Here is a 25229-nt window from a genome sequence, read left to right on the forward strand (position 1 = left end):
AATTGGTCCTCAAACAGCAACACCTGTCCAGCATTACTGCGAATGTCAGATTATGGCTAAGGTATATAGATGACCTGATGGTAATTTGGAAGGGAACCCATGAAGAGGCCAAAGAGTTTATTGAGGCCATAAACCAGAGCAACCTGAGTTTGAAATTCACAGCAACCATTAGTCCCACTGAAGTTAGTTTTTTGGATACTTTAATATACATAGAGAACAACAAAATTAAAACAAAACTGTTTAGAAAGGTGACTGCGGGGAACTCAACATTACATGCCAATAGCTCACATCCGCATCACCTCATTAATAGTATCCCTTATGGGGAAATGTTGCGGCTGCAACTTATACACAGTGAAGACAGTGATTTATTGGCTGCTCAGGTTGCTTGTACAGCAAGATTCTTAGACAGGGGTTATTCTTCAAAAATTGTCAACACTGCTATCACTAAATCCATGAAGCTCCCTCGTGATCAACTGCTCAATAAGAGCACACATCAGTGCACTAACAGTGATGGGCAATTGAATAGTAACTTCAGGATTGTAACAGAATATAATAGGCAACACAAACAGATCAAGTCTATTCTCAATAAGAATTGTGACACGATTATTGGGCCAACCCTTCCTTTGAAACCGTCTATTACGTATAGCAGTGGACCCTAAATGCGAGATGAGTTGGTAAAGACTAGTCCTGAAGTGTTGGAAGGTTCGTCTTGGTTACAAACACATAAAAGATTTTACAAGGGCAAGAGCTGAAAGGCCTGCCAACTAGGTGTCAATACTTCAACTTACATGGCACCATTTAGCCCGACAGTACACTATTTCCAGACTCCTCACCTGTAAAACCGAATATGCAGTGTATATCTTGTATTGTCCCTATAATCTTCGGTATGTTGGCAGTACAAAACTACCTGTTCACAAACGGATACTGCAACATATAAGGGCCATAGTGAACCAGGATAATACCTATCCTGTGGCCAGACATTTTCGGAAAAACACAATGCCGACAAACAATATTTAAGGTATTTTGTAATTGATTCCGTTCCGGCAAGTAGGAGAGGTGGGGATCGTGAATCAAAATTGAGGAAACTAGAAACTAAGTACATACTGGAGCTAGATTCTAAACATCCTGGGGGTCTTAACATTACGGAGGATCTCTTCACTTGTTTATATTGATATGTCTTCAAAAGAGATACCTATCTAGCTGTTAAGAATATACCAGATATACCCTTTTTTAGGAATTAGTACTGTCTATACCTAGTGGGGTTTGTGTCAAATGAGATCCGCCCAGATGCATACAGATCAATATATTTCTTTTATTGATTGCAAATGTGTATATGTCACGCATATTCTGATACCTACACATGTTTTTATTGGGATCAGTAATTTTTCAATGATTAAGTAGGTTCTGATATTTGATATTTGATATTTAATATTTAATATATGAATTTTATTGAATATTTATGTATTTATTTATAGTATTAGGATATGTGGTGTTTTATCATATGTGTGAACATAATGGTTTTAGCGCTTGTATTTGGATATTTGGATTGTTATTTATTTATTTATTTATCTATTTAATTATTTATTCAAATTTTCTATTTATTGGAAACAACTATTTATTTACTATATCTACATATCATGATTTATGGACACATTCTTTGCACTTGATGGATCCTTTGACACAGTCTGCTTATACTGCTCTTTGTGATAAAACTTTTTCGTATGATTCTGTTCCTAACGCATACGGGTATTTAGACCGTGATTACAACAACTAAACAAACAAAATAATATGGTGTAATGCGGAGATTTAGGGCTCTAGACCCCGCTTTACTTTGAACATCAATATCAGATTTCTACCCAGTACAGTCTACTGTACTACAAAAGAATTAACATTTTTAGGTCTCGCCTGACCCAGCGCATGCGCTGATCTGGCGAGACTTATTGAGAGGGCTCCAAAAAGTGCTACCAGGCCAGCCTAGAGCTACAGTGCGTGTCCGCGGGCATGCGCACCGCTCTTTACCGTGATTACTTTCACTTTCGCGGCCGCTTTGATGTTTGATCGTGATCGCGATCACTTTCACTTTCGCGGCCGCTTGGCGTAGTCAATAGGTCTCGCTTTTGGGACCTTATAAGTATTTAGTTATGCAACTGTTGCATGGCTAAACACTTATAAGGTCCCAAATGAGAGACCTATTGGCTATGCCAATGCTTGTTTTGTTTGCTATGTTTGCACAGGTGTAAATTCACAACATATATATAAAAAAATCGTTTTTGCACTAGCACTTTACTTTGCCATAGACTAAAAATACAACGTTTTGAAAATTGGGATATGCATTGCTCATGCCTCACTGTCATTAAAAATGTCAGGTGTTGTTATTTTATGCATTGTAGATATATATGAGGTCCTACATACAGAAAAAGTATGCTCATGAGAGGTATTTTTTCTTCTCAGAAAAACAATTAAGTGTTTATATATAAAAATGTTTGAAATGATATTTGTACATTTTAACATTTGTAGACCGTTTATTTGACCTTTAAAATCATGAATTGTATTTTATTCATAACAACATATGATGAGGACTCTAGTAGCACTGCTCAGGGAAAACAGAAATGTATTCTATGTCTATGGATTGACTTGCACATGTGTTTTATATTTATGAGCATCTTTCACTTTAAAAGTACGGCGATGACGGCGTATCAAATGTCATGTGATCAAGGACTGTGGTTGGCTGAAACGCGTCGTGGCGAGAACTGCACCCTAAATAAACTACGAAAAGGCACATTATTGTGGTCCGTTCCGTTTTCTTTACAAAGTGGTGGAGTGGCGGAGCTTCGGAATATATATATTATCTACTGGCGGTCGCCAGTAGATAGTTATAGTTAGGACCCTCTTACCATAGGAAATCCGCAACATTCTATTTTGAAGAACTTTGGCGCCGGTCGACGAATCCTCGCAAAATTTTCAAAATAGGTGGGGCGTTGAGCTCCGCTCCTACCCTGAAAGTCTCGGGGGGATTCGTCAAGCGGGGGCTGAGATAAAAGGGGGGTCCCAAAACGCGTTTTTCCCATGCATTTTTCCATAGGACCTTTAGACAGAGCTACAGCCCGAACGGCTGAACAGAATTTAATGAAATTTGGCAGAGAGGTAGTCCTCAGGTCAAGGAAGTGCCTTTTGTAGGTTTGGTGTAAATCTGTTCAGTAGATTCTGAGAAAATAGCCTTTAAATCAATATATATATCTGAGCCAGCTTACGGTGCGCTTACGGTGCGCTTACCGTACACGTACGGTGACGTGCGCGAGCGCGATTCTGATTGGCCGTTAGTTCTTAGTAAACATTCGAATCGGTCGAAACCAGGAAGCGGCGGCCGCCATTTTCTCTCTCGCACTCTGACAGGGGGTTGAAAAACAAAGTGCAAAAACATGTAAAGGGGCTGTTTAGACAGCTCCCAAGCACCTAGCCATGTCGAGGGAGTCCCCAACGATCCCCCAAGTGAAAAAAGGCAATTTTAATTTTTTCGAAAATTTCGCCGATTACGCTTACCGTACGCGTACGGTAATAAATAATAAAAAAAAAAAAAATCAACATTCTCCCCACCCCGTGTGCAAATGGTGCCCTAAGGGCACCATTTGTGCATGGCTTATTACAGCAAAACAAAACATTTATTTTACCTGTCACAACGATGCTCATCATATGTCCTCCATGTGCGCACGGTGGGCGGAGCGCATCGTGCGTTCATGGCCCATCTAGCGTAACGTGGGCACGCGGTGCGCGAAGCGCACCGTGCGCGCACGGAACGAACTGCGTTAAGTGGGCGCGCACACCACAAATGGCGTAAAGTAACTTAGCATTTAAAAAACAGTACAAATTCACTGAAAAAACCACAGGTTTCACACACGTTATAGTTAGGAATTAGCATTTAAAAAACCTTGCAAATTCACTGAAAAAACCATAGGTTTCACACATGTTATAGTTAGCTGGACATTTTACTGATAAAAAACCAATGAAATTCCCCCGTTATAGTTACTGTAGGCAACTATAACTCACGCGACCGTAATCCTCTGCTGATGACATATGTGTCTTTATGAAAAAAAAATATTTGTAATATATGTATAGCTAAAATTTAATGGAAGAAGACATGGGCAAATAAGTGTCTAAATACAGTATTAGCATCAGCAGAGGATTACGGTCGCGTGAGTTATAGTTGCCTGCAGTAACTATAACGGGGGAATTTCATTGGTTTTTTATCAGTAAAATGTCCAGCTAACTATAACATGTGTGAAACCTATGGTTTTTTCAGTGAATATATATATATATATATATATATATATATATATATGTGATCAAGGCCTCCAGCAGGCCGAAACGCGTCATGGCGGCTGTGTAAAGTTTTTTGTCCAAATAAAAAATTTCCAGCACTCACTTTGGGTCCGTGTTCGTCTCTGCGCATTGAAGCTGCGTAACCGATGAGGCGATTCCTGGTGGCATATATATATATATATATATATATATATATTTATATATTATCTACTGGCGGTCACCAGTAGATAGTTATAGTTAGGACCGAGTTTCTAAGGAAACCTGAAAATTCTATTTTGAATAACTTTGGCGCCGGTTGACGAATCCTCACGAATTTTTCAAAACTAATGGGGCGCTCCGCTCAGCTCCTACCCTGAAAGTCTCGGGGTGATTCGGCAAGCGGGGGCTGAGAAAAAAGGGGGGTCCCAAAATGCGTTTTCCCCATGCATTTTCCCATAGGACCTTTAGTCCAAGGTACAGCCCGAACAGCTGAACAGAATTACTTGAAATTTGGCAAAGAGGTAGTCCTCAGGTCAGGGATGTGGCTTTTGCATATATGGTGTCAATCTGTTCATTAGTTCCTGAGAAAATTGCAGTTAAACGTACATAAATATCTATAAGCGCGCACTGGATTATGTCATCAGTGATGTTATTTGAGATGTCATCAGTGATGTCATGAGTGATGTCACTGACCATGTCATGAGTGATGTAATATGTGACGTCATCAGCAGTGCATTGCAGGCGCGCAAGTTATAGTTAGCTGAACTAACTATAACGGGGGAATTTCAATGGTTCTGTACGAGTGAAAAGTCCAGCTAACTATAACGCCCCTGAAACCTATGGTTTTTTCAGTGAATTTCTAAGGTTTTTTAAATGCTAATTCCTAACTATAACGTGCCTGAAACCTATGGTTTTTTCAGTGAATTTCAAAGGTTTTTTAAATGCTAATTTCTAACTATGCCTACATAGATAGGACATGTGAAGAAAGAAGAAAAAACGCACAGAAAGAAAAAAAAGAAATGCAGAAAGAAGCAACAGCAGTCCTCAAAGACGAAGAAAAGTGCAGGAAGAAGGATAACGTGCAGAAAGAACAAACAGAAGAGCAGAAAGAAGCCTTGTTGCAAAATCATCCTGTACCCTCAACTTTTTCAGACGGATGCTGGTGGTAACTGAGTCTGACTAACCAGTCCTAGAGCCAGTGCTATGTTAAAAGACACTCAGAATACAGTGAAAATACCTACATACACTAGGGAACACTATGCGTTGGGGTCCCCCTGTGATCAGCATGACCTCCTCTGTAAGCCCCCAGTATATAATAGGGCAGGGGATTAAAACTACCTCTTAAAACGCGCCACAGGGCATGTTTGCACACGTCACCTCAGGCCCCGCCCCCTCACTTCCCCACTGTGTAAACACGCCCTGTGGCCGTTTTAAGTTGGGAGATTAAGTCCCCTTGAATCCTGAGGGTCCCTAGGGTCCAACTAGACCACTAGGTACCTCCAGTAAGCACCACAGAGCTGCGTTGCAGAGAGATGTAAAAAAGGGCACGGCCTAGACCACCTCTCTGCAACGCAGTGGAGTGGTGCTTAGTGGAAGCACCTGGTGGGCTAGTTGGCCCCCAGGGTCCCTCAGGATTGAAGGGGAATTATTTCCCCAACTTAAAACGCGCCACAGGGCTTGTTTGCACACGTTAACTCAGGCCCCGTCCCCTCCCTTCACCACTGTGTAAACACGCCCTGTGGCCATTTTTAGTTGGGAGATTAAGTTCATTTGAATCCTGAGGGTCCCTAGGGTCCAACTAGCCCACTAGGTACCTCCAGTATGCGCCACAGAGCTGCGTTGCAGAGAGGTGTAAAAAGTGGCACGGCCTGGACCACCTCTCTGCAACGCAGCTCAGTGGCGCTTACTGGAAGCACCTGGTGGGCTAGTTAGCCCCCAGGGGCCCTCAGGATTGAAGGGGAATTATTTCCCCAACTTTAAAACGCGCCATAGGGCGTGTTTGCACACGTCAACTCAGGTCCCGTCCCCTTCCTTCCTCACAGTGTAAACATGCCCTGTGGCCGTTTTTTAAGTTGGGAGATTAAGTCCCCTTGAATCCTGAGGATCCCTAGGGGCAATATAGCCCACTAGGTACGTCCAGTAAGCGCCATTGCAGAGAGGTGTAAAAAGGGGCACGGCCTACACCACCTCTCTGCAACGCAGAGCAGTCGCACTTACTGGAAGCACCTGGTGGGCTAGTTGGCCCCCAGGGTCCCTCAGGATTGAAAGGGAATTATTTCCCCAACTTAAAACGCGACACAGGGCGTGTTTGCACACGTCACCTCAGGCCCCGTCCCCTCCCTTCACCACTGTGTAAATGCGCCCTGTGGCCGTTCTAAGTTGAGAGATTAAGTCCCCTTGAATCCTAAGGGTCCCTAGGGTCAAACTAGCCCACTAGGTACCTCCAGTAAGCGCCACAGAGCTGCTTTGCATAGAGGTGTAAAAAGGGGCGTGGCCTCAGAACACCTGTCTGCAACACAGCTCCCTGGCGCACACTGGAGATACCTGTTGGGCTATTTGGCCCTCAGGGACCCTCAGTATGTTATGTTATGTTATGTTACAGTCACTTCTATAGCACACAGATGCCCCAGCCAAGGGGCGTCCCGGTGCTTAAAAAGATCCCAGCACTACAACACTATATACAGCCAGGGGGACGCAGTCGAAAAGCTAAGCTACGCGAGGAAACAGATGCATTTTAATTGCCCTCCTAAACGTAAAAAGTTCATCAATTTCGCGAATGTTGGGCGGGAGTGCATTCCAAAGTTTAGCAGCTAGAACCCGGAAAACCCAGCCTCCAGCTCTAGAAAGCCTAAACCGTGGGACCACTACAAGATTTTGGCCTGAAGATCTCAAGGAGCGCACAGGTACATGAGGTACCAAAAGGTTGGCAAGAATCTGGGGTGAAGCCCACTTGAGAATCTTGAAGGAAAGACACAGAGTCTTAAAAGAAATCCTCTGTGCTATAGGCAGCCAGTGCAGAGAGCGGATGGTACTTTCCGCAGAACAGAACCTCGGTAAGCTTACCAGTGCTCTGGCTGCGGCATTCTGAATACGTTGCATCCGAACAATCTCAGCCTGATTGGCCCCCAACAGGAGCGAGCTGGCATAATCAAGCCGAGATAAAATGGAAGCCTGTATAACCAGCTGTCTAGTCGGAGCATCAAAAAACCGCAAGATAGGCTTCAACCCGCATAAGATGCCAAAGCCCTCTCAAGGCCTTAATCAGCCCCGGGGACCCCAACCCCGGGTCATGGCCTTTTTTTATTTAAATTCTTTAGGAGGGGGCTGCGTTTCCCCCCTCCTCAGGCTACTTATGGCTCTAGGGACCCCATCCCCCGGGGCCGGCCTTTGTTTTTTATTATTTTAAAAATATATATATTTATAGAAACACCTAGGACATGCTGGACAAACCATATTTACCTATCACCACGACGATTTGCGTGATATTCATTAAAAGGCGACTATGCATAGAATGAATCCACATGGAATGTATTTACACCGCTAGTGAAGCTCTGACGTGTCTGGCGCCCTACTGTGCCTAATCCCGGCGCCCCCGCTGGTGGGTACTCTCCAAGTAGACACCCTTGTCGTTTATTTATACAAACATGGGTACCTATTGATGGGCACATTTAATATACACGCACACCAAGCCATTCAAAGAGGATTCGACAAAAATTCGACCAAACTATGCAAGAAACCCCCCTCACAGTTAATGAAAAACACATCCACCGCCGGATGTGTAATACTTTTTATTTTACTCTCTGGAAAGGAGACGAACCTCACTTGAGAGTCACAGCATGCTCCTGGCTGAGCCCAATGCTGTGTTACACCCACCAGTGCCCGCCGATTGCCTCACACCTCTGTGTTGTATTCCACCAGCTAGTGCGTATGCTATGACACTCTCTAGCCCATGTGCACTGTAACACCACCCCGTGAATATGTCATGCCACACTTGTCTTCGTACGGGTTATATTGCCCCATCTAACGTGCCTTCCTCGATGTGTATGTTATAACGCACAGCACTATACCATACATATGTAAAGGGGGGGCCCACATGGCGGTGCGGCGCCCCCCCTCCCCCGGCCTCTCGGTGATGGGGGTGCGTCGCGGGTCGATGATGCTCGCGGCGCGCCCCCACCTCCGATAGGCTGATGCCTCCCCGTGACCCGGAGGCAGCTTTTCAGCTTCCGGGGCAGGGGGGCGGGGCGGTCGGGGGGCGGGCCAGCTGGGCCGGCGACCCCTGGTGCAGCTGCATTTTAAAAGGTGCGGGGAGCGAGCAGGGCGCCCTCTTGCCCCTGGCTCGCTCCCTGCATCTCCCATGTGCCCCACGCTCGGGGCGTGCTAATTTTCTTTCTAATTTCTCTGCAGGTTCTGGCGATCGTGGATGCCGGTCGAGGCTCGTGAAACGAGCGAGGGAGAGCAGAGGCTGCATTGAGATATCCTCACGGAGCGCCGCCATCAGCGACGACATAGCGTGCGGAGCGGAGATCTCGGCAGCGTGTGTCCCTGCCACCAGGTGTCGTGGGGTGACCGGGAGAGCGTCGAGTGCGTTGAGTGCTTGCAAGCTTTCAAGTAAGGTGTGGAGGGGTAGCTGGTGCGGCGAGATAGGCTGCAGGGAGATCGACGGCCCGCTTGCTTCAGGGTTCTGTTTGGTTCACGCGTAGGGCAAGGTTGATTTTCCCTGGTGGGGGGCGAAGCAGGATACAGCAGGGCAGCCACTGGAGGGGGGACCAAATAGAAAATGCTCGATTTTCAGATTGTTTGAAGCCGGTTTTCATTGCTCATTGGATTTGCCCAGGGTGGGAGCAAAGCAGGACTCAGCAGGGCAGCTACTGGAGGGGAGACCAAATAGAAAGGGCTTGTGTTAAACAGTGTAAATCCGGTTTTTGAAGTTAATTTAATGAGATTGGTGTGAATTGTGGGTCTGGATAAGGGTTTCTGGTTGCTGCAAGTTTATTCCAGGCACTGGGATTGATTCCACATAGTGTTTTCCAGGCTATTAATATTTGTTTTCTCATAGGAAGCTTGACTCTGGTGCTTCTTTCCGGTGGCAGACAACAGATCACGGGCGCAGAGCACAGCAATTGGCTGAGGACACACAGGTCATCGGTGGTAAGGGGAGTGAGGCGGGCCTGCACTTCATTGCTTCTGGGGGGCCACAGGGCTTGAGACCTTCCTACGAGGGGTTGGCGCTCGCCCACACGCTAAGACTAGCTTGGTGTGTTTGCGGTCACAGTTGCATGGTGCTTACGTCCATCTTCACATCCTCCATCTGAAAGAAGGTACAATTGCCTGTGTTTGGCTAGGATTAGTTTGCATTGCGTATTGTGGAATATGCCGGGGGCACGAGTTAATAAGAGAGTGTCCGCATGGAGCAAATGATGCAGGCTATGATGCGCAGGATGACGGCGATTGATAGGCGCTTGGGTCAGGTGGATGAGTTAGGTAGGAGTGTGGCAGAAATTAATCAGAGTTTGGACGGGCCTCCGGGTCCACAAGGCAGGCCAAGAAGGATAGTCAACCCACCACAGCCTAGAGGTGATTTTGTCACCCCCCCTAAGAGGGGCAAGTCCAAGAAAACTGGAAGCAAAACGTGCAAGAATGCAGAGGGGGAGGGAATACCAGGGGGCGTGCCTAAGGATGCTCCCGTAGTGCCCCCAATGGCACCGGCGGGGCCAACTCCTCTTACGCCAGCATTGCCGGTTGCTCCACTCGGGGGTATTGTCCCTGCCATCCCCGTGAACCTTGCCCCCGTCGGGGTCCCAACCCCCCCGAATAATGGTGTCCCGGTGGAATTGGCAGCCCAGATAGCCGCCGTTTTACCCTGGTTATAGTTAGCGGGGGTGTTGCCATCCTCTCAAGATCATTCAGCAGAAGCCTAGAAGCTGGTTGAGAAGATTAAGTTGGCCAGGGCGGGTGAAGGGGGACCATTGGCACCAATTACTCCCCTAACAGGTTCCGCCAGCGAGCAGACGGCAAAGAAGGATGGTGCTACGTCGCAAGGCAGTGACAATGGTAAGGAGGTGGCTTTGCCATTACTGAAGGATGGTGCTATGCCCTCAAGGAAGGAGAATTTGGGGCAGCATGTGTCTCAGGCGGTGAAGGAGATGATCTGGGGAGGCAAATATATCAACATATTCTCCCTGCTGCTCGATAATAGGGAACTTGAATATGCTAAGTCACAAAAGGAATGGATGTTGCCCAGTGAATGGAGAACAGAGTTGGTTAAGTTCAGAGTTGAGGAGACATTTGTAAACTGGATGAGGGCCTTTTCCGTGTTTAGTGCCATTACAGCTGAAAGGTCGCCCAATTTACAAGCTGAGATGGCCTGCTACCAGAGCAGGATTGCCAGGTGGAGCGAGACACAAGTGGGGAATGGGTTGAAGGAATATGACATTTCATTCAGGAAAGCTAAAGAATTCAATCCCTCTTTAGCATGGGATGTGGTGGATTCCCTGTCATGGTACAATCAGATATCTTGGGGGGCAACAGCGATGGGGGCAACTGGTGCACAGAAAATATACCCGACCAAGCCGCAACAGCCCTTTCGGCATGCGCAAGGAAGTGAGGTACCAGGAAGGGGTAAGGGTTGGGGGGACAAAAAGGGCGTATGTTGGGATTTCAACAAACGGTCCTGCACTAGGGCAGCTGGCACATGTAAGTTCAAACACGCCTGTTCCTTGTGTGGGCACCCCTCACACCCCGAGACCTCCTGCAGATTTAATGGTGGCAACCAGGGCGCCAGGGGGAGAAGGAAACTGGAATAGACAGGAAGTGGGTTTAGTATCACACACTCCCATTGATGTCATGGCAATGATTACCTGGCTGAACAGATACCCAGATCACGCAGCGGCTAGATTACTTCAGGAGGGATTTTCTTGGGGTTTCAGGATACCGGCAGGAGGGCACACAGGTAAGACAGAATGCAGGAATCAACTGTCTGTAAAGCATAATCCCGGGGTAGTGGCTGCAAAAATTGAAAAAGAATTACGCCTGGGTAGGATAGCAGGACCATTTGATGAGGTGCCAGTGCCCAACTTTGTTTGTTCCCCACTTGGTGTTGTCCCTAAAAAAGAGAAAGGCGAATATAGACTCATTCATAATCTCTCAGCCCCAAGGGGGGCATCCTTGAATGATGCCATAGATGAGAATGTCTGCAGTGTAAAATATGCCTCTTTTGACCAAGCGGTGGTGTTGCTTAGGGGCCTGGGTTCAGGGGCATTGATGAACAAGTCTGACATAGAGTCTGCATTTCGTCTTCTCCCTTACCAGAGAACCTTAAGTCTCTTCTTTGATTGCTTTTGGTTTTGCTGATAAAGGCCTTGTGGAAATGTGATCTAGGAGGGATAGCTTCTTGTAATACAACAGCAGATGGTGTGTCCATGTCTACTGTGTCCCTCTTTGACTTCGTAAATAGAAACTGCCTCTGACTCTAAGTATGCATATACTTCTGCATTGATTATGTTCAGACATAATTCTTACCCCAATGTCATGGGCTCAGCTTCTTGGCACATATTGTACATGGGGCAAACTTTGCTGACAATTTCTTCTTTCTAGGAAGGATTGAAAAAAATGCCACAGAATGGACTCTGGTGCAGATCTGGTGTCCTCACACTGCTCACCTTCTTGATGTTGCTGTCACCCTGTACAGTAGCCGTGATACCAATTTGAACGTTTTTAATTATTAATGCCCATATGAACGAAAATCAACCCAAAAACTTGTCAGCTTTCAATTGTATTGGATCTCCAGTGGCAAGGAGTAAATTGATATGTTTTATAAGGACGGAATGTACTTCAATTTGGAATAGTAAAGTCACAGGAAACAATTAAATATTTTAATGATTTTCAAATAATTCACAAAATCTCCACAGTACCCGAAAAATGCACAGGAACCCCTTAAAATGGGGAACATTTTAACCCTTCCTTTAAAAACGTGAGTTTGAAGTTTTTCTTTCCAAATTTCTGGCCATAAACAATTAAAAAGAGTTTGTTTTCCTATAAAACTCAACTTTATAAATGTTACTGGATTTACAACTCCAACTTTTGGAGCCGCATACCCCAGAAAAATAGGTTCACTTTCATGCTCTTGTAAGACTACCCAACACTATAGCATTGTTTCTATGAAAGTCGCAAAAGATCTGGTGGTCCTTAAGGAACATTAAAAAAGAACTAAAAGAAGGCATCTCATTGGAGAAGCAATGCACACTATTTCAAAAACAAGTTCGCCGTCTCTAGAGATAAGGATCCCCCATGTGCAAAGTACAATTTTGCCTGTGTTGTTTCAGAGAGGCAGACCTGTACATTTTCAGTCCATCACTATCATGCCATTCAAGCATAATGAAGCAAGCCAGCAAGTAGGCAGTGCTTTTGGAGTACCATCAGTTGCACCACCACAAGAGGATGATGAGGTTTTGGTGCCTGCTTCCTGCTCTGGACCTCCTGCTGGCACACACACAGTGAGGGAGTCACTGGTGTGGCAGCACTTCACACACCCTTCAGGGTAGGAAATGGAATGACTCAAGATGACTTGTACCTTGGACAATTGAGTCTCACAGGGAGGGTATTCTGGCATGAACTCAATTGAGACAAATTGAATAATCAAACGTCTCTGTGACATGCATACAAATGAATATTCAAGTGCAGAGTTGCTGAGGCAGCTACGAGAAGAAGGATAATTTGTGCCCCTAGAAGTACAACTGCAAAAAGAACAAATGATGCCCAGAAGTACAACGGGCACAGGAAGGAGAGGATGCCAAGTTGCAGTACATCTCCACATACTGAAATCAGTGCATGAAAGGGATTTGTTCTCGTTGAGGAGAATACATCGGTTTCTTCACTGCCAATGGATGCCCATTTAAAAAGCAGCTACAAAACTATATAGCAGTCATTAAAAAAGAAGTGGGTTGGATGCCTGAGGGTGGTGTTGCTCAGCCTGGCCAGATGCCAGGCAGTAGACAATACCCCTTCGGTATATGGCTTGTAGGCCCTTTGTCTCAGCCCCACTGTGCACAATCAGAAAGCCGTGTTCTGTGGGGTTCGATGCCTACCACAGGCCACGTCCTGTACCCACCTTCCACTGTGGGCAGCCAAAGGATGCCTGCGGACGGGGTTCAAAGCCTGGCCTGCAAGGCCCTGTCGCCTACCACTGCTGTGTACAGCTGAAGGGGGTGTACAGTGAACTTTGGCCCTTGGCATAGGTTTGGAAGCGTGGTCTGCAAACACAATCTTCGGTATATTTAGATTACATGCTGCACATGTCCAATAGCCAAGTAATGTCAGGTGTTAGCTGTCTATTACAAGTATAGAGCAGAGACTGTTGGTATTGTCTAATACGCGCGCAGCTACCTAGTGTACATTATAATGGTTACTCAAAAACGGATGATGAAACTCAAAAAGCTGGTGTATGTTGAATATGATCAAAAAGCCAGAAATTCACCGAAAAAACACACGTTAAGTTGAAATTGTAGATAGGTTTCTTATCACAGAATAATGTATACGTTTAACAAAGCTTTGGAATTCACAGTTAAAGTGCTGTTATTGTTACAAAACGAACCCACTGAAATTCATCAGCTATGGGTCAGTGAACCATCCCAGTACCTAACCCTCGTGAGTAAACATCCCACGATGCATTACGTTATGGACACCAGCATCAGCATGTCAATATGTGTTTATTTTTTGATCAGAATAACACGCGTTATTTCACTCCTTTTGCAATCCGTACTCATTTTCCAAAAGATTCTCCGGTGCAGTTTGAGATGATCCGAGAGCATTCATCAAAAAAGGCATGTTGAATTACAGCAGCAGAGACATATAATGTGGATTTGAAATTGTTAGCACTGTCGGAAATAAATTCAGCAAACTGTTCTTTCCCCAGTGCACTGTCACAAGGGTGACAGATGGCAAAGAGCTAATGGAACAGGAAGCCATCTAAGAACACAGCAAAGAAATTTATAAGAGCTACACAAGCCTCCAAGGGACCCTTCTTACTTCACCACGGGTCAATCGCCTCAGCGTCCATAAAAGGGCCTCTCCCTTCCCAAGTACAATCACATGGCAGTAAAGCGCTGAGGCTGAGAGGGGCGCCTGATCCCCACAGTGCTAAAGGTCATAGAAAGTGCTGCGGAGGCACATCTTGAAATCTGCCAGAGAAGGAAACTGGATTGTCCACAGGGATGCATTTAAGTAGTCTGTTTTCGGCAGCACAACGCAGGCCATGAAAGGCAGGTTCTCGTTATGTTTTGGAAGAGCAAAGGTTTGTGTTAACCATTTGAATTCAGAGCAGGTGTGTGCAGTCAGCCACATTAAAAGGGTATTAAAAAATGCTATTTCAGAAAGAAAACAAAGTGGAAGGGTGTTTATTAGGAGACACACAGTAATTACTAAATAGGTTGTGAGGGTGGCTTTGCAAATGTGGATAATTTTTGGGGACAGATGTTTTCTTTGAAACTACTGAAAATATCAGAATTTTAGATGATCATTGTGCAAAAGACAACAATAAAATAAACTTCCCTTAATACCCCACAATAATGTCTGCTAAAAGAAATATTTTAACACTCATCCACACCATTTTGGGATTACACCTGTTTTATTGACTGAAAAATATTTCAACACAATTAGCAATGGTCACTGATTAACTCAAAGCTGCCTGTCACCAAAATCCTCTAGGAGTACCTCATGTGCGTCAAATATCCCTCCACCACCATCCAATCGAGTATTTCTGTGAGTCCTTGGATTCTATATTAGTTATCTATATTCAGTGTTGGCTTTGTATCTGTTGTTGATAAAGAGTTGTTTTCTGTTGGAATGAATCTCATATCCTACAGATATTTTGGACACAAATACTGTTCAAATGCCGATAATAAGGTCCTAAAGAATTGTATCGAATCCTATCAAAAGCCTTCACCTACAGTAACTCCATAATGTTTTTCTTCACCAGCAATTCCCATACTCCATGTTGCCATTTTCGTGCATTGGGAACGTTAGCATTAGCCCATAATACTATTATCATTTGATTTGCTGCAAAAAATCCAAGCTCAAACTGTGTACTCCTGAGCGAGTACAGGGACATGTCTGTTTGTTAGATGGTCCATACAGCAACTATATATATCTATATAGATTTATCTATATATTAACTGAAAAAAAACAAAGGTTATAGGGACATTATAGTTAGTTTCACTCATACAAACCCAGTGAAATTCAGCAGTTATAGTTAGCTGAGCTCACTATTTTATGGCCCCACAATGCACTGCTTATCACCTCACATATTACATGATTCATGACATGGTCAGTGACATTACTGATAACATATGAGCCTAACTATAACATCCTTGTAACCTTTGGTTTTTTATGTGAATTTCTAGGTTTAAAAAAAAAAGTATTTCCTAGCTGTGACCATTAACCTTTGACAGTGAGTGTGTGAGTGAGTGCATGAGTGAGTGTTCCAGTGTCTAAGTGGGTCTGTCAGTTGGTGCGTGAGTGTCTAAGTGGGTCTGTGAATGGGTGTAGGAGTATTTATGTGAGACTGTGAGTGGGTGCGTGAATGTCTGAGTTGTTTAGTGAGTGAGTACATGAGTCTCTGAGTGGGTCTGTAAGTGAGTGCATGAGTCTCTGAGTGGGTTTATGAGTGAGTGCATGAGTCTCTGAGTGGGTCTTTGAGTGCATGAGATTCTGAGTAGGTCTGTCAGTGGGTACATAAGTCTCTGAGTGGGTCTGTGAGTAAGTGCATGAGTTTCTGAGTGGGTTCTGTGAGTGAGTGCATGAGTCTCTGAGTGGGTTTGTGAGTGGGTGCGTGAACATAAGTGTGTCTGTGAGTGGCTGTGTGAGTCTCTGAGTGGGTGTGTGAGTGTCTAAGTGGGTCTGTAAGTGGGGGCATGAGTGTCTGCGTGGGTCTATGACCGGGAGCATGAGTCTCTTAGTGGGTTTGCGAATGGGACTATGAGTGTCTCATTGGGTCTGTGAGTGGGTGCATGAGTCTCTGAGTGGGTGTGTGAGTATCTGAGTGCTCTCTGTTTTGCCTTCTTCTACTCATTTTTCTGCCGTCTGTTTTGCCTTGCCTGCTCATTTTTCTGCCTTCTTTTTTGCCTTTTTCTGCTAGTTTTACTGCCCTCTGTTTTTCCTTTCCTGCTCGTTTTTCTGCCCTCTGTTTTGACTTTTCTGCTTGTTTTTCTGCCCTCTCATTTTTCTGCCCTCTATTTTGCCCTCTTCAGTAATTGGAAAGGGGGGCCAATGGGCCCTCCGCCCTAGGCTTATTTTAGCTCTGGGGACCCCATCCTCCAGGGCCAGGCCAAAACTTATTGGAGGTGGGGGGCATGCTTCCCACCCTCTACCGGCCACGGGGACCCCATCAACTGGGGCCTTGACAACATTTGATGGGTTAGGGAGTCTGCACTGCCCCTGGTCTGATTTCAGCCCTAGGGACCCCATCCCCTGGGGAAATGTGCATTGGGTGCACTGAAACTCACCCAGGGCACCCAGTGAGCAGCATGGGGTTCATGAGGGGAGCTTCAAAGCCCCAGCAGTCCCAGCCAGTTCTCTGCCTCCTGTGGAAGCCAGCATTGCTGTTGCGCGCCCAGGCAACTTCTGGAAATGCAGCTCCCTACATGCAGGAGCAATAGTTTCACCTCTTTCCCTGCCCACGAGTCTGCAGGCATGGAAAAAGATGGAACCTCTGCTTCCAGAGGACAGGATCACTTTGACAGCTCCCTTCCACTGGAACCAGTGTACTTCTAAGCAAATGCAAACAGCTATGGAAGGTGGCGGTCCTCAAGGCTATATTTGAGTCCAGGAGATGAGCATGGACCTCCTCTATTCATGCATTGTGCCCCAGGGAGGTGGTGGCCCTGGGGCCGTGTGTCTGTGTAGACTCTTTCTTTAATGTCAATTGCAGCCACTAGTCAGTATTGTGACCATCAGGGTTCGGAGGGGGTCCGCTCTGTTCCCTACAATAAAGCTAACAAAAGCCCCAGGGAGGTGGTCGTAACCGAGGCGTGGGGGGTCCATGCAGCCCTCTATTGATTTTATTTAAAGCCCCAGGGAGGTGGTGGTCCCTGGAGCCCAGGGGGGTCAGTGTGGCCCCCACATTAAATTTACCAAATTAAACAATTGAACAAAAAAGTCTTGGGGAGGTGGTGGTCCACGGGGCTCGGGGTGTCAGCGCAGCCCCCTATTAATTTATTTTATTGCCCCTGGGAGTTGGTTATTGCCAGGGAATGGGGAGTCCACGTGGCCCTGGCATTAAATTTAACTTTTGCCCTGTGGAGGTGGTCATCCCCGTGGCTCGAGTGAGTTCTGCGCAGCACCCCCTATTCATTTTTATTTATAGTCCCAGGGAGGTGATGATCTCCGGAGATCAGGGGTCCAAGCAGCCCCCCTGCAATAATTAAAATATAGGACCTGTGGAGAAGGTTGTCCATGGGTCCAAAAAATGCCCTAGGAGGGGGGCCCTGTGCAACCCCTCCTTTTTTTTAAACAAAATATGTGTACAGGCCCGCTGGAAATGGACTTTAGTATATACAAGCATGTGAGACCGCACTTATTTTTTTAAAAATGTGTGCAGCAAATTCGTCATGGTTTAACAGCAAATATTTTTTTTAACGTGTTTTTTTGCCATGGCAGCGTCCCTCTGGGATCCCAAGACCAAGGTACGCGGATAAGGGTATTCCTACCCTGCTCCATTTTCTTTTATTTTTTGCATTTTTTTGTGGGATTCGGCTGAAGCATAGTCCTAAGATGGCTGCCAACACTTCCATGTTGAAGTGTTTGCAGACAATCAGAGCTCTGCAGATCTCTGCACAAGCTTGTTATTGTTCACAAAGCCTTCACGGTCGTAGCTAGACAAATTTGGATTTGCTTTAATCTCCTCAAAACCTCTGAATGGATTTGCACCAAATAACAAAAAGTGTGATCCCTGGAACAAAATCGACCTTTCTGCCAAATTTGGTGTAATTCCGTCTAGCGATTTCGGCGTTTGGGCTGCAGATGTGTCTAAAGAGTCTATGGGAATTAAAATGGGAAACACACTTTTCTTGCCCCCCCTTTATCTTGGCCCCCGCTTAACGGATCACCCTGAAACTTTCTATGCACAATACTCGCTATGGCACTTTTTTCAAAATGTGCGTGACCATTCGTCAAACAGCACCACAGACATAGGCAAGTCAATAAATGCTTTTTCTGTGGAAACATGGTCCTAACTATAACTACCACCAGTAGGTAATACATATGAAATGCCACTTCCACACACCTTTGTCAACACAAGTCTGATTTGAGGACATCCCAGCTCGAAAGTTTTTATGGAATAGTTCCAATAAACCATCATTTTAGCCATTTTCACTCCTTGCACTGATAATATGTTGTTGGGCACATATTTTGTCCCATTCCATTCTTCATCCAAAACTGCTTTGCCACCTCTCCTTCCAAGAATCAATAAATCAATCAGTAGATTTGTGTCACCCATAAGAGTATCCAGGCACAGGCAGGGTCCAGTTGATTAGCCAAATAGCCAGGTGTTCAGGGACTTTCAGAACTCTGGAAGAGATGGGGAGGTCCGTAGATGAAAGGGTAGCTTGTTCCATGTCTTCGGGGCTAGTTAGGAGAAAGAGGGACCTCTGCATCTGCTTTGTAAAATGCAGGGGTGTGATGGTTAAAGAAAGTTGGAAAGTGGCTCGGTGGTATCTGGTGGACTGATGGACGTTCAGGCGGTGGTTTAAGTAGGCGGTACACAGTTGTTTAGGGCCTTGTATGCATAGCTCAGGAGCCTGAACTGGCATCTTTTCTGTACTTGGAGCCAGTGGAGTTCACTGAGGTAGTAGGTGATGTGGTTTTGTCAAGAGAAATCCAGGACAAGCTGGCTTCAGTGTTCTGTGTGGTCTGTAGTCGTTGGAGGAGGTGAGCTACGGTTTCACCATAGAGAGCGTTGCTGTAGTCCAGTTGGGTGGAGAAGAGGGACTGGGTAATGGTATGTCTTGAGCTTTGAAGCAGTCATTTGAAGTATGCCGAGGATGAAGAAGTAGGAGGATGAGCCAGAGTTGACCTGAGTCATCATGGTTAGCTTGTTGTATCAAATGATGCCTAGGTTCCTAGTGTGGTCAGTGGGGATAGGAGTAAGTCTGTGTTCTCTACCCCAGGATCAAACAGGCTTCAGGGGGTTTCCTAAAATTTTGCACAGATCCGAAACAAGCAGCCAATCAGCATACTTAAAGCATAACCATTCTCGAATTGAGTGAGTTCTCGAGACACCAAAGGCCTAATGCCGGCTGCAGTACCCAGTGTCTGATTTGCTAGCATCAAATTTCACATCCCCCAGCAATGATCAGAGGCAGATATGGGTGAAGCAGAGATACCCACAAGAAAGCAGCTGCTGACACACAACAGTGACTGAGCCCAGGGTGCTGGAATGGTCTTTTTAGTTCTAAATGTGTTTGCTAATGGTACAATGGCGCAACAAGCAGGCCTGAAAGCATGTGCTGACAAGACAAATTCAGGGATCTGCGGTGCCCAATATCCTGCATCACCTCGTGGCCCAACGGCAGACATCCTGGGAGGTCTACTTTCATAGATAAGCATAAGATAAACTTGAAACCTATAAAGGTGAACTTCTGGTAGGAGAACATTAATTATTGAGGGACATATCAGTTTGATATTACCTTTCCTTTAGAGGGGGAGCAACTTCACTTCAGAGAAACGCTGGACGCAGCCAAACTTCTAATGATGGGTCTGTCAGAGAACCAATCAAGAGACGAACGCTTGATCCGAGAAAACAATACATCACAGTTGAAAATGTTGGACAAACTTGGTGCACTCCAAGACTCTAGAAGGTTAACAAAAAGACTGTGAAAGATAAGGGACATAAGTAAATTTACTACATGACAGTGCTCAGGAAATGATGACGCCTCCTTATTGTATAGAAAATACTGTGAATCATGGATAACACATCATCCCTTGACACCAAAGCCCACTGTTTTTAGAACAATGGGCATCTATTGAGCATAGCACATTGAGGTCTGTGGGAATGGGGGACTATAATTATCCAAAACTAAAGTAGAAAGGCGACACCGGTGGGGTCAACCCTCCCCGTGGGCTTCAAACCAGAACTGATTGTGATTGGAGTAAGTTCAGGGGTGGGTGATCTAACCCTTTGATCTAGAACATACAGTAACCAGAGTTATTGGTCTGGATTCTACTTTGGGGGCAGAGGAGAGACAATGTCTGAACCTCCTGACACACCTATAATATATGTTAGTCACTAATGTTTGAATGTTGTATGGCTGGTTAGCAGGAGTTAAAAAAGGGTGGGAGATACTCTTGATTGATGGGGATGCTAGATAGTAAACAACGGTAGAGAGATCCACGACACAATGATGCACAAGCTTATATGTGATCTTAGGATTCTTTCATGGTGATAATACTATTACTTAATGCTAAAGGGCTGAATAGTGCAGTTAAAAGAAGGTCAATCTGGAAATGTGTGCAGGGCACCCAAACTGACATAATGGGGCTTATTTATGAGCCCTTGCGTCACTTTTGCACCGCCGGTGCGTCACTTTTTGTGACGCACCAGGAGGGTAAAGAATGTGCCATGTTGAGTCATATTTACAAAGTGACACGTCTAGGTAGATGCGTCACTATGTAAACCCCTGTGCAACATTATACCTGACGCAAGTAAGCCTAGTAGAAGTGACTCATTGAAATCTACGAGATTTCACTGCGTCACTTCTAGTACGCAAATACGTCAATATCTTACGCCTGCCTCCCAGCAGGCATAAGACTGACGCAGGCACATTTGAAATGGGACTTGCCCATGTGAAATGGCCCATTGATGGGGTTACGTCACTTACGTAACACACTCCAGCAATGCATCATTTGTGCACCTACGGATATGTCAGAAATACTGACGTATCTGTAACTCCTTACGACATGATGCGTCATACTATAAATATGACGCATCCAGCATCCCGCAAGGAGGGCGCAATGAAAAGTGATGCATCGCTGTTTTCACGCAGGGATGCGTCACTTTTCATAAATGCGCCCAATGGGTCTTCAGGAGACACATTTACATTTACAGAAGTTAGATCACCTTTGCATGAAACATTGTTCCTATACATTGACTCATTATTCTTCTGCTAGTACCAAGCATAATGGTGTGCCAATTTTTGCTACACGAGACCTCCCATTAGTAGTCATGGACACAAAAATCGAGAGGGAAGGCAGATATTTGGTGATGATTTTTCTCTCCGTGGAGCAACCCAATAACACTTGCTACGGTTTACTGCCCAAATGTAGCTCAAGCCAGATTCTGAAAGGGTAGGTTGAGACTCTTAGCAGACTGGCAAAAGGAGGAATTATTGTCATCAGGGATTTCAGTCTAGCAAGAGACTCTACTAGTGATAACTCATCCAAGGTGTCTAAGCAGGTGGGGACTATTTCTAAAAAAACACAGCAGGGTGTTAGATATAGGGTTCAGAGACGCATGGAGGAATATACATACATGTATTATAAATACACATTATACTCACACTTGCACTGCTCATGCTCATGGATAGAATACATATTGATGAGCAAAGTGATATTTCAAAATAGCATACCCTGGATAGGGTCTGTCCCCCTGGGCTCAGTAATGTACCTAACGTATGGGTTTGTTCTAAATGTACATCTCTTTCAAATCACCGATGTTGATACACAGTTGATATCCAATGTATTTATTGCATTTACATCTTCATGGACCTGCTTGTCCCAAACGTCAGCAATTGTACGTAACATTCCAACTTATGTATATGTATTCCGCCTCAAAAATCCATCCATCCCAATGCATTTTGGGCATTCTGCCCTTCGTCAGGGGTTATCAGGAAGTCGATTTCAAGACTGTCTCCAAGTATTACGATTCAAACGTCAAAAGGATACTTGAACACATCAGAGCGGTTTCAAATAAGGATGTCAACTATGCAATGACCAAACATCTGGAGACACACAAGAACTTCATGTGAAACAAATGAAGTATTGTGGTATAGTGCATGTCCCCAGTCATGAAAGAGGGGGGGGGCAGAACTCAAAAACTGAGATGGCTGGAATCAAAAATTATCATTCGATTTAGAACCAGGCAGCCATTGGGGCTGAACGCTGATGAAGAACTTTATGTACATTTATAATAGCCACAGAGAGAACCTTAGTCTATTATTGTAAAATGAAACAACTTTGGTCAATGGTACCATTTGAACAAAATACCAGCAAAACCTTGAGAATACTAATCTGTAATAATACTAAGGAAATGAAGCCACTTAAGTGAAATAATTCTGTTTCCTTTTTTTACATATATTAAGTGGGTAAACTTTAAAAGCAATTATTAAGCTACACAGTCAACATGCAAAAGGGAACGAATATAGCATGCTACCTCGCATGCAATCACATCACGTTCCTTAACAACGCAGTTGTTACAACAACCGTGTTGTTAGAACGCGGTGCCATTACAATGCAAGTCATTAAATCGACTTGCAGTAGATGGTGCTCTAAAATTAAGAATAGTATAATTTACTATTCCTACTCCAGCCTAAGCAACAGTAGGGAAGGTGTTGTAATAGTAAATTACACTATTCCTTATGTTAGAGCGCCATCTACTGCAAGTCAGTGCAAGTCAGTGTAATGACTTGCGTAGTAATTGCATCGCGTTCTAACAATGCGGTCGTTGTAAATTTATCGCGGTCAAATGACCGCGTTGTGAAGGTTGTTTCCCAAAGGGAACCCATGCAAAAAACTGTTTGTGAAAACAATGTACTCTAGAAACGGATGCATGCCATTAACCGTGTTGTCACTCATAAATCAATTATAGAATATGAAGGACAATCAATGCAAATAACTATCTGTGATAGTTATGTATTGTGCAAATGGATACATGCAAATAACCATGCAGTCACTTAGACAAAGTACATTACAGACAATTTTGTGTAGATTCTCGTGGTATAATTGGTTTGTTTATTAGAGTTCGCCAACCAATGAAATTAACACTTTTTGATTTCATATACTGTAATTAATGGAACGAAATACATTGTTTATATTTGGATATATTTTGGTCCAAACTACAAATCCCACAATGCCTCATTATAATATAATATGTTGGAATATAAAATGACATTGAGAAAGGACTTACTCAACCGTGAACCAGCCCTTGTGGTGAAACGCGTTGGTGGTGTGAAACAAACAACCCTTGGAAAGTCATTTCTGGAGTGTGGCATTCTCTTTTGCTTTGGAATTAATATCGGGTTGGTTTCCACCCGTTCTTCGCCTACACCGGACGGATGAGCACACTGACATCAGGAAACATTTTGTTAGATATATATAAATATTCAGTGAAAAAACCATAGGTTTCACACACGTTATAGTTAGGAATTAGCATTTAAAAAACCTTGCAAATTCAGTGAAAAAACCATAGGTTTCACACACGTTATAGATAGCTGGACATTTCACTCGTAAAAAACCAATGAAATTTCCCCGTTATAGTTAGTTAAGCTAACTATAACTCGCGCGCCCGCAATGCACTGCTGATGACGTCACATATTACATCACTCATGACATGGTCAGTGACATCACTCATGACATCACTGATGACATCTCAAATGACATCACTGATGACATCACTGATGACATCATCCAGTGAATGTGTGTTTTTCTGAAAATTAAATATGTTTTATATATCTCAAGGTCGATGGAAGAATAAATGAGTATATAAGTGTCTAAATGGATGATTTGTTTTTGAAAAATTGATTGTATTACTGACTGATTAAGTGTATCTTATTAAATACATGGCTAAGTGAGTAATGTTTAAATGTGTAAATACCTGTATCAGTCTCTCACTTTGTGTATAAGTGGCTGCATGGGTTGGTGAGCAGCAACATGAGTGTCTATATAGGTTATTAGTTGGTTTTTTGAGTATCAGTATGAGTGTCTGATTGTCTGTATGGTTCAGTGGGGGGTATTACGTAGTGCATAAGTGCATGAATGAGTGACTCACTGTTTGTATGTGTTGAAGACAGCATATGTGCAGGACTGTATGGGTGGAAGAGTGTGTGTATGGGTGTGTTAGTGAGTGAATGGCTGTCTCAATAGTGTCTCTATGAGTAACTACATATGTTTTAAACTAGTATATTTGACTATTGGTGTATATAAGTGAGTGTATGTGAGAGTGAGAGATTGAAAGAGTTCCTGTATGAATAAGTATGTGTTTCTATAAGTGATTGTTTAAAAGACTAAGTATGTGTAAGTTTCCGTAGAAGTAAGTGTGGTGGTGTGTGTATAACTGTATATGCAAGTAAATGGATGTTTGATTCTTTATTAGCATGAGCAACTATGTGTGTGAGTAACTCTATGGATAAGTGGCATTGTGTTACAGGATGTATAGGTGTATGAGTACATATGATGTGTGAGTACACGAATGAGTGACTGTACAGGACTGTTGGTGAATAAGTGGATGTTTATGTGGATCTTAGAATTATTGAAGAGGTTGTTGTAATTGATATTGGTATGTCCATTTTTGGGAAAATTTCAGTCTCTATTTTTGAATGTGTGTATCAAAGGTTATATTAGGGTGAGAGGAGGTCTGCTACTCTATCACATGGATGATGTCATCAGTGATGTCATCAGTGATGTCATTTGAGATGTCATCAGTGATGTCATGAGTGATGTCACTGACCATGTCATGAGTGATGTAATATGTGACGTCATCAGCAGTGCATTGCGGGCGCGCGAGTTATAGTTAGCTTAACTAACTATAACGGGGAAATTTCATTGGTTTTTTACGAGTGAAATGTCCAGCTAACTATAACGTGTGTGAAACCTATGGTTTTTTCACTGAATTTGCAAGGTTTTTTAAATGCTAATTCCTAACTATAACATGTGTGAAACCTATGGTT

The sequence above is a fragment of the Triturus cristatus genome, chromosome 8 (genome assembly GCF_964204655.1).
Source record: "Triturus cristatus chromosome 8, aTriCri1.1, whole genome shotgun sequence".
In the NCBI taxonomy this organism is placed as follows: Eukaryota; Metazoa; Chordata; class Amphibia; order Caudata; family Salamandridae; genus Triturus; species Triturus cristatus.